General features: G+C 42.4%; 1 protein-coding gene across 1 annotated transcript in view; it reads left to right on the top strand.

Moving 5' to 3' along the window:
• Positions 1–14,362, top strand: part of GUCY1A2 (guanylate cyclase 1 soluble subunit alpha 2) — a 326,026-nt gene that overhangs the window by 87,628 nt on the left and 224,036 nt on the right. The window lies entirely within an intron of this gene.

Below are 14,362 nucleotides of genomic sequence, written 5' to 3'. Positions count from 1 at the left end.
TCAGCCATGCAGAGCCTCCTGATAATCCATTTGAGAAAAGGAAAAGATTTCTCGTGGGGAAGGGGTATCAGCTACTGATTGGGATAAAGTTCAATTCTTAGTTACGGTTTCTCTTTAAAGAGACAATAAACAACGAGAGACAGCTTGAGATAAGGTGTTACCGCAGGAAAGTTGTTTTAGTTTAGTTTTTACAGCAGGAAAATGTAGTTGTTACTGCAGGAAACTGTTTTACAGCTTAAAATACAGGGGCCCATATGCAGTATTTAAAGTGAACCAGAGATGAAGCAACCTCATGTATTTTACCATATAGATCAGTGGGAACATTAGAGAAAACACCTACCATGCTTTCTGTTTCATTCTGCACAGCTTGTTTCTTTTCAGACCTGATAAAATCAGCGACTGAGCATTCAGTCTTGCTTTGCTACAATGACTCAGCTATAATGATTCCTGAGCAGAGCCAGCAGGGGGCATGCTTGGACTTGAAAAGACATGAGAGAACACAGACTGCGCTATAAATATTCCTGAGCAGAGCCAGACTGAATGCTCAGTCAGGGATTTTATCAGGGCTGATTAAAAGCTAGCTGTGCAGTGCAGAATGAAACAGAAAGCAAGGTAGGTGTTTTCTCTAATGTTCCCACTGATGTATATGGTAAAATACATGAGGGTGCTTCGTCTCTGGTTCCCTTTAACTTTTTCTCCAAGATGATATTTTTATGAACTCAAAATAATTTTGATTATACTTTTTCAACTATTTTTGGGGTGATTCCTTTCAATTGCAAAATGATTAAAATTTATTCTAAAAAGAAGTTGAAAAATTATCTCTTAGGAGAAAACTTAAAGGGTCACTATATTGAATATTGCTGATTTTAGTTAATAAAATAAATAATGTGCACAAGAAGTCCAAGTTATAGAAAAAAGTAAATGTCTGGTGAAAAGTAATGTGGTGTGTGTCAGCACACATTGCTGCAGCTGGGGAGATGGGAATACACAATTAAGCGATGGAGTTCAGAAGAGCTCATTAACCATGTGGGGAGAGAACAACTGTCATTCTGGCTAGAAAGACAGTCTGATGTGACAGTCTGATGCAAATATATAAATAAAGCTATATAACTGAAAATATGATAATATGGGACTCTTTTCTTTACTACTGGTGTTCTATTTATTATCCGTACTACACACAGAATTCATTATCTCACAAGTTTATTTTCACTTCAGACTTGCTTTTAAAGTGGATCCGAGATGAACTTTTACTCATTGCATAATTGTGTTCCTTTCCTATTGTTTATAGGGCATTCCTCAAGCCAAATACTTTTTTTGATTTTGTCTTAATACTCTAATTCCCTATAAACTAAACAAGCCACTCCCACAGGTTTTCAGAGAGCCAAGGCACTTTCAGACAGTAGCAAGGGCTCATGGGAGCTCAGTCTGGGCAGGAGGAGGGGGAGGTATTACTAGCCAGAGATTTCAGAGGCCGAGGGGAAGAGGGAGGAGGAGGAGGGATTAGGTCATTTTGCTCAAGATACAGATAAGCCTGCCTCTGTGTAATGTTTACAAAAAACATGGCTGCTGTCATTGTATCACAGGAATAATCTATCATATTCTATTAAAGCCGTTTGCAGCTAGATTTGCTGTGTAAACTATCTAAACGTTAGATAAGATATATAGACAAGTTACTTGTTATAGTTTGTTTTTCATCTCGGATCCGCTTTAAGTTTCTAATGTAATGAGAAGTATGCCCATTGCAGTCTCAACCTGCATCTCAGAACAGCAGCCGAGGCAAAGGCTCATACTCTTTTACACATATAAGTCACAATAGTATAGTTTCACTTTAAAGTGGACCTGAACTCTTGCACAGGACTGAAGAAATGCATAGAGAAATGTACCCTGCATGTATTTAGAGCAGCCTTTCTCATCCTTTTTATCCTGGAGGAACCTTGCAAATAACTTTTGGATCTCAAGGAACCCCTGCAAACAATTTTTTGGTCTCGAGGAACCCCTGCATTTATTTTGCAGGAGGCATGGGCCTCAATTCACTAAGATCATGCTAGAGATAATAAAGCAAGAGAAAACTTACCTCCACACGTGAGAGAGTTATCTTACCTCTTCATTCCTTAAGTTACCTCTCCTGTAGTTAATTTACCTCCTCTGTAGTTAATTTACCTCCTCTGTAGTTAATTTACCTCCTCTGTAGTTATTTTCACACGCAGTTAATTAACAGCCTGTCTTTAACTCTGGAGTTATTTTAAGGATTGGAGAGTTAATTTAAAGACAGAAGAGTTAACTTTAGGCTTGCCTGAGGTAAAATGTTTCCTGAATACTACATGCCTTATCACCATGGTAACAACTCTAGAAGAGTTTTTAAAGACAGGAGATAAGCTTAGTGAATTGAGGCCATGGTCTTTAAAAGTATGTGTAGCTGTTTATTTCACTATGCCCTATTACACTGCCACTCATTATACTGTCTCCTGAGCCCCCAATTTAGTGCTTCTTGTTACAGTACCACCTATTATAGTGAGCTCCATTATACAACCCCACGATGGGGGAAAATGCCAAGGAACCCCTGCAGGGTGCTCAAGGAACCCTCGGGTTCCTGGGAACCCTGGTTGAGAAAGCCTGATTTAGAGAGTTTAGCCTGTTTAATTCCCCCTCATTTGTGTCTAATCACAAGTTGTAATGTGATGTCTCCCCTGTGTCACATGACTGTCATGGCAGAGATGGTAGATGAGGCCATTTGAAAACACAGGCTGTAAACAATATGTCTGCATCCATGAATCAGGAAGTAGAAACAGTGCAAATTTATTTTAGAATTTGTACCAGCTGTAATGAAGAAATATTTTTTGTTTAAAGGTTATTATGTTGTTGCGTCGTTTTTAGAGCAGAGAGGTCGTTCTGAGTTCAGGTCCGCTTTAATAAAGGTCATACCTGAACTTTCCACCCTGTCCAGGAAAAGAAATTTTAGCCATGCCCAATCTTACTGCCATCAAATCAGTTGAGTCAGTGCGTTTCCTTTGTTGTTGGTACTGTGGCTACTGCGGGATGCTGCAATGTATTCACTTATCTCTACTGAACGGAGCTAAAGATGTTTTGTGTACTGCGCTGATTACATTTACTTTTGCATTTTAATTACTCCGTTATTTCTAACTTCCAACTTCATTGTGGGATGTAGTCTTTATATTAACAGACACTTCTTTAAATACTCCCATGTGCAAAATCCTTTATATGAAGGATCTGCAAAATACCCCCAGACATTCATTGCTGGAACCATGTAATAGAGTACAGGTTTCAGAGCGAGCATCTTGTTATTAATAGTGAGAATGTTGTTCTCACTGACGTGTTTTTATACTAGATTTAATTACAAAATAACTAATGTATTAACTGCTTTATGGAGTTTAGTTTGGATAGCAAAATTAGCCCCTAAGGGCCCTTTTCCACCAAAAAGTGCAAATGTAGCACTGCGATGCAATCAGTGTGCTTTTCCCTGTGATTTAGCAGCGCTTGCGATTTGCTGCTATAGCGGTCTATCGCAAAAACACGAAAAATGCAGCAGTGTTTTACCGCATCACAATAAAATGCAGCACACCAGTGGAAGAGGGTCACCGCCATTAACATGTTAATTAACAGGTTAACATGATAATCACAGTGCTCCAATTGGGGTGCAGCTGTTGGAAAAGCGCCTTTACTCAATACTACTTACTGCAAAACTGTGCAATTAAATTGGATCATCTGAACTAATCCCAACAAAAATTTAAAAAAATCTAAAAAAGTTTAAAATGGTAAGTTGCTCCTACGGTGCATGTTATACCTCCAGAAACAGTGACCTGGGGAAGCAAGAGTGTACCCGCGAAATGCGTTGTCTTAAAGTACACTGAGCAACAGTTTTTTTTTTAAATGAGTGGGGGGGGGGGGGGGGGGGATTGCTTGCTTCGTGGTGCTGCTTCTCTGGCCCCCATTCTATACGGAATTGATCTTTTCTTGATGAACTGCATCTGACAAGTTTTGTAGTTCACAGCAGTGTCTCATGCGTGCGCCACAATTCCTGCTGGGAGAAGTAGTTTGTGGATGTGAGAACATTTCTGTACTCCCTACTCCCATCCACGGACTACATCACCTGACATGCATTGAGACACTGCCAGGGACTACAAAATGTGGTTAGTCCATGGAGAAGATGATGCATCCCGTATGGGCAGGGGGGCCAGCAGAGTAGCCCCCTTAGGTAAGTAGTGAGGCTCATATCAACCCTCCCCCCCCAACAGCGCACTCCACTACAAACCTCTCTTACAGGGAGGTTCATTTTAAAACATTTTTTCCTGGTGCTCAATATGCTTTAATTTCAATTTATAGTTGGTTGTACCTTAAACAGGCACATTTGTGTAAATCTAAACACCTGCAAAATTGTTTGTCATTCACTTTTCCTGAATCCCCCAAATTAATTGCTAATTCTTTCATGAGGGATAATATCTTCTTGAAGTAGAGCATTTGACCTTCTTTTATATTTTTATTGTCCTCTTGTGTGCCAATCTGAGAAAATTGACATCACTTCCTTTCCAGACAGGAAGCAGTGGGAATATGTCAAAGACATCAAGAAATAAAACATACTTTTTTTAACACGGAAAAGAGAATCTCAGGGCAAGCTTTATTGCTTTCCCTAACTTCATGTCCCTGATGCTGCTGGTTTTCATATTAATGCCCCTTTTACACTTACCGCAGTGAGCCGAGTCACAGTACTCCCTACACAATCCCCCCCCCCCCCCCCCCCACACGCAGCTCTTTGCACTGGCCTCTTCGCAGTGGCCATTGAACTTGTATTTCCTTGGCAATCCCGGAAGTGCAGCAGAAGTTGCAGCAGAATCTGATGAGCCTTCCTTTCCAACCAAGTGTCACCAATGGGAAGGATACTTTCGAAATGGCTGCTCGATTGCTCTGAGGCAATATGTGCTCTTGAAAACAGTCTTGTCAAACTAACAGAAAAGGAAGTCGTGGGATTCTGGGGACCAGTGAAATAATTCTTGGAGCTAATACATTTCAGGGCTCTGGATACACGATTTCATCAACAAGAATAAAAAAAAAGCTCAAGAATGTCCATTGCTTTAGGGATTTGTCCGTCCCCATCAGGCATTTGTGACATTTCCAGGACACCATTTTTCGCTACCTATCGTGCTACTCCCCGTTTTAACATTGGCCGCAATTCACTAAGATCATGCTGGAGATAATAAGGCAAGAGAAAACTTACCACCACACATCAATGGTATTTTCAATTCACTGCAGAAGCTTGCCTTATTAAAGGATACCCAAAGTGACATGTGACATGATGAGATAGACATGTGTATGTACAGTGCCTAACACACACATAACTATGCTGTGTTCTTTTTTTTTTCTCTGCCTTAAAGAGTTAAATATCAGGTATGTAAGTGGCTGGATCAGTCCTGACTCAGACAGGAAGTGACTACAGTGTGACCCTCACTGATAAGAAAGTTCCCTTTTTACCTTTTTCTTGCTCTCAGAAGCCATTTTCTGCTAGGAAAGTGTTTTATAGTTGGAATTTACTTAGCAGTGAGGGTCACACTGTAGTCACTTCCTGTCAGGACTGAGTCAGCCACTTACATACCTGATATTTAACTCTTTCAGACAGAGAACGAAAAAAAGGAACACAGCATAGTTATTTGTGTGCCAGGCACTGTACATACACATGTCTATCTCATCATGTCACATGTCACCTCGGGTATCCTTTAAGGTATAGAGATAAGTTTTCACAGTTTCATCATGTCACATGTCACCTCGGGTATCCTTTAAGGTGTAGAGATAAGTTTTCACAGTGAGAGAGTTGTCTTATCCATTTCTGTTACCTCCTCTGTAGTTATTTTCACATGCAGTTAATTAACAGCCTGTCTTTAACTTTAGAATTCTGCAGTTACAGTATTTTAAGGATTGAAATGTTAGCTTTAGAGATCTCTCCTTAACTTAAACACAGAAGAGTTAAGTTTACTACATGCCTCATCACCATATTGATAACACTAGAAACAGCTCAGAAACGTTATTAAAGAGGATCTGTACTAAGAAAAAACGCCCCTGGGGGGTACTCACCTCGGTAGGAGAAAGCATCTGGATCCTATCGATGCTTCCCCCATCCTTCTCGGTCCCATATCAATAAAGCAATAGAGCTCCGCGAGCGGCGGGGATGTAAATATTTACCTTCCCGGCTCCAGCGCAGACGCAGCAGCAGCTCTCGGCTTGGAAATAGGCGGAAATAGCCGAACCCAGTCGGGTCCGCTCTACTGCGCAGGCGCAAGTCTCCTGTGCCTTCGTAGTAGAGCGGACCCGACAGAGATCGGCTATTTCCACCTATTTCCGAGCGGAGAGCCGCAACAGCGCCCCTGCTGGAACAGGGAAAGGTAAATATTGCACAGCCTGACAAATTGTCTGCTGTGCATTCAGTGGGCTGCAGCGAGACCACCGTGGGACGGAGGAGGATGGGGGAAGCCTAGATAGGATCCAGAGGTTTCACCCTCCCGAGGTGAGTACCCCCCAGGGGCATTTTTCGTAGTACAGAGTCTCTTTAAAGTGAACCAGAGACAAAGCACCCTCATGTATTTTACCATATAGATCAGTGGGAACATTAGAGAAAACACCTATCATGCTTTCTGTTTCATTCTGCACTGCACCGCTTGTTTCTTATCAGACCTGATAAAATCCCCCACTGAGCATTCAGTCTGGCTTTGCTACAATGACTCAGCTATAATGATTCCTGAGCAGAGCCAGCAGGGGTCAGGCTTGGACTTGAAAAGACATGAGAGAACACAGACTGCGCTATAAATATTCCTGAGCAGAGCCAGACTGAATGCTCAGTCGGGGATTTTATCAGGGCTGGTAAGAAGCAAGCTGTGCAGTGCAGAATGAAACAGAAAGCAAGGTAGGTGTTTTTTTCTAATGTTCCCACTGATGTATATGGTAAAATACATAAGGGTGCTTCGTCTCTGGTATCCTTTAAAGACAGGAGATAAGCTTAGTGAATTCAGGCCATTGACTTCACATATTAAAGAAATATCTGTGCTTTGGTAGGAAAGCCCTGTCACATTCTCACATATCATTACACCTAGGATTTGGGTTTGAGGAAAAAACGAATCTGTACCATCTGTTTCCCGAAGTATGACTTGGAGATGAAGCAGACCGCTCTTATCTGCGCTGTTGTAACGTTAACGCTTCACGCGTAGATAAATGAAATATTTATTTTTTCCTTGTTTCTCAGCTGGGATGAGAAACCGGCTCCTCCACCAATTTATAATCGCTATTATCGTTTTGTCTCTCTTTAGTGCGGCAATTACACATTTAGAGAGGAGTGTTATCTCTCTGGCTCCCAGATTCCATCCCAGATGTTTGCATTTAAGTTTAATGAAGGCACTCCTTTTATATTTTGTTTCTCATGCTGTGACGCTGGTGTTGTACGGATTCTGCTGTGGGCTGCTGTCAATGTGGTGTCATGGTGAGTAATGGCATATTGGTGGGGGTGGCGGTAGCGCAACATCTAAATATGCCATTTCATAGCTTTGTTAGCAAAGTGACAGATAGTCCCTTATTTGTATCAAGCAAGGCTTCTTCAGTGATAGTTGTTTTTTTTTTTTTATTTAAAGAGACTCTGTAACAAAATTTTGAGCCTTATTTCTTCTATCCTATAAGTTCCTATACCTGTTCTAATGTGCTCTGTCTTACTGCAGCCTTTCCTAGTTGCACAGTGGCTGTGTTATCTCTGTTATATGATGTAATCTTCTCTCCTCTGTCGGGTCTGTCGGGCTGAGGCAGTCAGGCTGGAATGTGCTGTGCTGCTTGTGATTGGATAGAAGCTATACACACCCTCTCCAGGCCCCCTGCACACTCTGTATGACTCACACACTGAGCTACTCTCAGCCTATCACTTGCTATGTATTTTGTTTGTAAACACTGCATAAAAATGGCAATTACAAGCCAGGATTGCAGCAGGGAGTGGCAGAAACAGCACAGAGGGGCACAGGGGAACATAATGAATAGAATGGTATGCTTTTTATTGTAAGAATTTGACAGTACAGATTCTCTTTAAAATTTTAAGCAGCTTAGCTGTGGAAGTTAAAGCAGACCTGAACTCAGAACTTCCTCTCTGCTCTAAAAGATAAGCAGCAGCATAATAACTTTTAAAGAAAAACATTTCCTTGTTACATCTGATATAAATCCTGCAATAAATCTGCAGTGTTTCTACTTCCTGCTTTCATGGAACAGACATATTGTTAACATCCTAAGCGTATCTGCTGTGGCAGTAAGCTGACACAGGGTGGAGATCAAATTACAACTTGTGATTATACACAAATGAGGGGGAATTAGACAGGCTAAACTCTCTAAATACATACAGGGTGCATTTCTCTCTGTTTTCCTTCTGTCCTGTGCAGGAGTTCAGGTCCACTTTAACTGCAGGAGTTGTGTGGGGAACTGACGCTGCTTGGCTCTGCCTTATCATGCTCAGTAGAGAGGATCAGTGAATTGCATTTTTTGTTGCACTTTGGCTATAGATTGAAATTGGAGCAATCGAGAAAAATCTGCAGCTCATTATACATCTCTAAAAATACCCATTAACGGTACAATTTTTAATAACGTCTCTAAAATACAATGGATTTGTTAAAGAGGAACTCCAGTGAAAATAATGTAATAAAAAAGTGCTTAATTTTTACAATAATTATGTATAAATGATTTAGTCAGTGTTTGCTCATTGTAAAATCTTTCCTCTCCCTGATTTACATTCAGACATTTATCACATGGTGACATTATTACTGCTGGCAGGTGATGTCACTGGAAGGAGATGCTGCTTGCTTTTTTGGCAATTGGAAACAGCTGTTATTTCCCACAATGCAACAAGGCTCCCACAGTGTGATGTCAGGACCTCAATGCTGTGAGGTACTGACATCACATGTGGGAGGGGTTTCACCACAATATCAGCCATACAGAGCCCCCTGATGATCCGTTTGTGAAAAGGAATAAATTTCTCATGTAAAAGGGAGTATCAGCTACTGATTGGGACGAAGTTCAATTTTTGGTTACGGTCTTGGAACTGTAACTGTAACCAAGGATTGAACTTCATCCCAATCAGTAACTGATACCCCCTTTCCCATGAGAAATCTTTACCTTTTCTCAAATAGGTCATAGGGAGGTTTGTGTAGCTATTATTCTGGTGTAACCCCTCCCTTAGTGTGATTTCAATGACCAAGGTCCTGACAGTTTCCTGTTGTATTGTGGGAAATGATGGCTGTTTCCAACTGCCAAGCAAGCAATATTTCCCTCTGTGCATATGTATATCTATATAAAAACAACCTTTTGGCCTATCGCATTGTTAGGGGGCGTGGTTATAGATAATGGCACTTGGTGTGGTCCGGGTTTTTTCATGTGTGCCAGTAGTAAAGATGATTACATTATAGGCTGATTGTGTATCAAACAACACAAACAAATTACCGTATTTTTCGGCATATAAGACACACTTTTTCTTTCCCAAAATAGGGGAAAAGTCTTATATGTTGAACATATGGCAAACATTGTTGCAGAGTGCGCAGGTAAGCTCTTACCATCCTGCCACTGCCCTCCTCTCCCCATCGCTCCAGCCGCGATCCTCTTCTATGTCTCCAGGTTCCGCTCAATGAAGCCACCGCTGCTGCTATTGCTCCATTCTTCCTACTTCCTAAAAGATAAAACATAAGCTTTAGTGCCGATTCCCCCCTTGCTCCAACTGCGATCCACTTCTACTGTGTCCAGGTGCCACTTATGGAAGCCGCCGCTGCCATACACTGGGTTCTCCATTCCTCCTGGCCTCCAACTTCCTGTACAGTGCCCTGGCATGTGTGCCGCGGTCACCACATGACCCTTAGCGCATCATTTTTTTTTTTTGCTTAATGTGTGTTGAGTGCTGGACAATGTGTTGTTCTGCTTTAAGATACGATCAAAAACCAATTTGCTTCCAATAAAATATATTTTATAATAGAACTGTGAACACAGATCTGGTGGCAGAGATACTGTCATGAAGGTGTACGTTTTGAGAAGGTTCCTGTTCTATGCATGATGGTCCTGCTACACACCCCCTGGACAGGCCACGGTTTGTTAGATGTGCATTTGTCATCGTTGACGTTTAGAACTAAAGCTTTATCGCTCCCCTTTTCTCTTCCATCTATCACATTTAAGTTGTGGTTTATTTTCTGAAGCTGGAGGCAGGACCCGCAGTATTTAATGCTCTCCTCGGCGGAGGTGGAATCCTGGACGCTCTACATCCGTGACACATCGAGCAGAGAAGAATAGATGCAATTTGTCAGCTGAACAATCCCTCTAATCTCCTAGCAGATTCTCTTTCTTTCTCTGGAAAGGTTAGCTATTCTCTCTCTGTGCACAGAGAGTGGGGCGAGCTCTCTCACCATCCCCTCCTTCCACTTATCAGGGTGTAAAACGCGTGGTGTTAACCAGACGGTGACAATCAGAGAGAGATCAGTGTTTGGCCGTGTTCTTCTTCAAATACGAATACGTGTGTTTGGCCACTTCACCGCTGATAATACATTGTTGTCTAGCAAGACAAAATAGAAAAGATTCTATTTGCTGTTTCTCCTGGGATATCTTGGATTTATTTAGGAAAGTTCATGCTGCGGAGGCATGGAAGTGGCTGTGATAGCGCAAGTACTAATTCACTGACCTTTCAGAGACCTACACTATGCTTCTATGTTAGGAGAAGGTTACATCTTTTTGCCACCTGATAGCAAAGGAATGACAATGGAGGCAGTCCAGATTTGCAGGATCAATCGTACCTTTCCAGCTTGACAGAACCAGTGTGACTTAACCACTTAAGTACCAGTGGTGGTCTCTGCCACCTTAACCTCCTGCCGACCACGTCACGCCGACGGGTGTGGCCGCGGCGGCAGCCCCAGGACCACCTAACGCCGTTCGGCGTAAAGTCCTGGGGCCAGCTAATGCAGGAGATCGCGCGCAGGCTGAGCGTGCATCTCCTGCCTGGGGGGCGGAGCTTTGCCCCGTCTTCAGTCTCCGAGCGGCAACAGCCACTCGGGAGACTGTTAGACTACGTGATCGCCGTCTATTTACATGTACAGCGCTGCGATCGGCAGCAGCACTGTACTGGGGACAGCCGTATGACACGGCTGTCTCCCTGGGACACTGAAGAGCGATCGGCTCTCATAGGCAGAAGCCCATGACAGCCGATCGCCATGATTGGCCGGCTGGGGGGAGGGAGGGGTAACATTTAAAGTAACACTCATTTTTATTAAAAAAAACAATAACAAAAATATTTGTACAAATAAAAATAAACATGGGGGGAGCGATCAGACCCCACCAACAGAGAGCTCTGTTGGTGGGGAGAAAAGGGGGGGGGGGATTACTTGTGTGCTTGGCCTTAAAGCTGCAGTGGACTATTTTCCTAAAAATGGCCTGGTCACTAGGGGGGTTTAGCACTGCGGTCCTTAAGAGATTAAGGACAAGAGACCGCTGGTACAGAAACAGCGAAATCCCGACGAATCGGCGCACATACCCGCCGTAACCGCAGTTGCCGCCACACATCGGTAGCCTGGGCCACACATTCTGCTGTCTCTATGACTGCAGATTTCCTGTGAGCCGGCAAGGAGCCACTTTCATTGGCTCCTGGCCTTTTCTTTCAATGTAAGCCAATGGCAGTTGCTTACATTGAAAGACAGGGCCTGGAGCCAATGGAATCGGCTCCTGACCCGCTCACAGGGCTCTGCCATTATAGAAACAGGCAGAGCAACGGAGCTGCGATGGGAGATGGCGGGGATTCAGCGGCGAGATTGGCGGGAGCGCCGAAAACGGCGGATGCACGCAGCGGCGGTGAGTTGAAATCTACTCCCTGGCAGACAGCCATCAAAAAAGGGCGTAGATTTCAATTCGCGCGGTCCGTAAGTAGTTAAAGGGAACCTGAGCCGAGTAAAATTAATTAAAGGAACACTATCCCGACAATCATAATATTTAAAATACATGTAAACACATACAAACAATAAGTAAGTTTCTTCCAGAGTAAAATGAGCCCTAAATGACCTTTCTCCTATGTTGCTGTCACTTACAGCAGGTAGTACAAATCTGACAGAACTGACAGGTTTTGGACCAGCCCATCTCCTCATAGGGGATTTTCAGGGTTTTCTTTATTTTCAAAAGTACTTAGTGAATGGCAGTTGCTCCGTACAACTGCCAAAAAATTGTGCAGCAAGCAGGGGGGCTGGCCAGCATCTTTGTATAAATCCTTTTAAGGGAGGGTCTTTATCTCACTAATATTTTAAATGCCAAAGTTGAATGTTACTCAATCACACAACAATGCCTGAATGGATTTGAATGACATTTGGCACACACATAGTAAATTACCTGGAATAACATATACTATACTGTTTATTCCCATAACCAAAAAGTGGGCAGAGACAAATACAAATTTCACTGGGAAAATGTAAATTGCAGCCATTCTTACACTGTTAATGGTAGGGTTCTCAAGCTTTGCACAGTTAGTGACTGGGATTAATATTCAGAAAAGTGGGTGGAGCCTACAATAGCCTATCAAAATTCACCTGTTGATTTTCAAGGGGAATATTTAATTGCTGCCATTCTTGCACTGTTAATAGCACAAGCCTCAAACCTGGTACAGTTGGTCATTGGGTGACTGGGGTTCAAATTCAGAAAGGGGGGTGGAGCCACACACAGCCAATCAGATTTGTTTCATTTCAATGCAAATTATTGATGCCAAAGACCACAAAGCTAACACAGTAGGTCATTGAGTAATTGTGTGTTAGGGTTAGAAAAAGTGGGCGTAGCCAATATGAGCCAAATACATATCCGGGCAACACTGGGCTAACAGCTAGTTATAAAATAATGTACTATGTTTAGTGAGTTTCATTTAAATTGTGGTATTTTTTAAGGTGCTGAAAATGACCTTAGATTCATTTTGGGCATTTTCGTTACATGTTGCATGTTGCAATCACTTCTTTGTGACACGGTATATTATTAAATCTCTTGGATTTTATCATTGTATCATGTCGGCCGAGGGGCCAAGTATGTTTATAGACAATGGGCCATATCCTATTTGCTTTTCTCCTAATTTTTCTCCAAGGAGATATTTTAAAGCAAGCCTGATGCGAAAATAAATGTATGATATAACGGATTGTATGTGCAGTACAGCTAAGAAATAGAACATTAGTAGCAAAGAAAAGAGGCTCATATTGTTTTCCAGTACAGGAAGAGTTAAAAACAAAACTAAAGTGGTTATCTATGGAAAAGAGTGTGAGCTATTTGACACACTGGGCTGATTACAGTCCTGTTTTCTGAAGCACTTAACTACTTGAAGACCGCTCCACGCAAACTGGCGTGGATGCGGCGGCAGCCCCAGGACTGCCTAACGCCAATTGGCGTGCAGTCCTGGGGGCGAAGTTTGCAGGGGATCGCGCACGCCTTTATGCACGCATCCCCGCTTCAATGATGGAGCTCCGCCTTCTGTCTCCCAGCGGCGATCGCCGATAGGAGACTGTTAGACGGTGAAACCACCGTCTTTTAACAGGGTACAGCGCTGCGATATGAGGCAGCGCTGTACAGGGGGCAGCCTTGTGACACGGCTGTCCCCTCTGGACCCACAGGAATGATCGGCTGTCATAGGCTGTAGCTTATTACAGTTGATCACAGGGATTGGCTAGCGGGGGGAGGGAGGGAGAGTTTTTGAAATAAATAAATAAGGAAATGTATTTAAAAAAAATCAGACTCCACCAACAGAAAGCTCTGTTGGTGGGGAGAAAAGGAAGGGGAGGGGGAAAATCACTAGTGTGCTGAGTTGTTCAGCCCTGCAGCTATGCCTTAAAGCTGCAGTGGCCAATTAACAGAAAAATGGCCTGGTCTTTAGGGGAGGTTTAACACTGCGGTCCTCATGTGGTTAAACAGTCAAGAAACAGTGAGAGACAGTTTGGGATAAGGTTTTACTGCAGGAAAGTTCAAAGGGTCATTATTTATGCTTTGTTTTATAGCTTAAAAGACAGAGGGCCATATGCAATTCTCTTTTTCACCTGAGTTTTCTCCTAGGAGATAATTTTCCATCCTCAATTTTAAATAACTTTCCAACACTTTTCAACTAAAAAAATACCAAAAAGTAGATGAATAAGTACTATCAAAATTATTTTGAGCATTTTCTTGCTTTCTGGTTGCTTAAAAGGCATTTTATTGACAAGTTTAAAAATATCACCTGGGAGAAAACTATGGAGAAAAAGTGAATTGCATAGGGGCCAGAGTGTGGTTGTAAAACTGCAACTGTGAAGTATGATGCAATGTTATAAAAAAAGCAAAAAAAAGCTGTATAAACATACAAGACTAATTTCTTTCT

Source organism: Hyperolius riggenbachi, chromosome 2, assembly GCF_040937935.1.
Source record: "Hyperolius riggenbachi isolate aHypRig1 chromosome 2, aHypRig1.pri, whole genome shotgun sequence".
NCBI lineage: Eukaryota > Metazoa > Chordata > Amphibia > Anura > Hyperoliidae > Hyperolius > Hyperolius riggenbachi.
The sequence above is the reverse complement of the archived record's forward strand: the minus strand, read 5'-3'. Positions and strand labels throughout refer to the sequence as shown.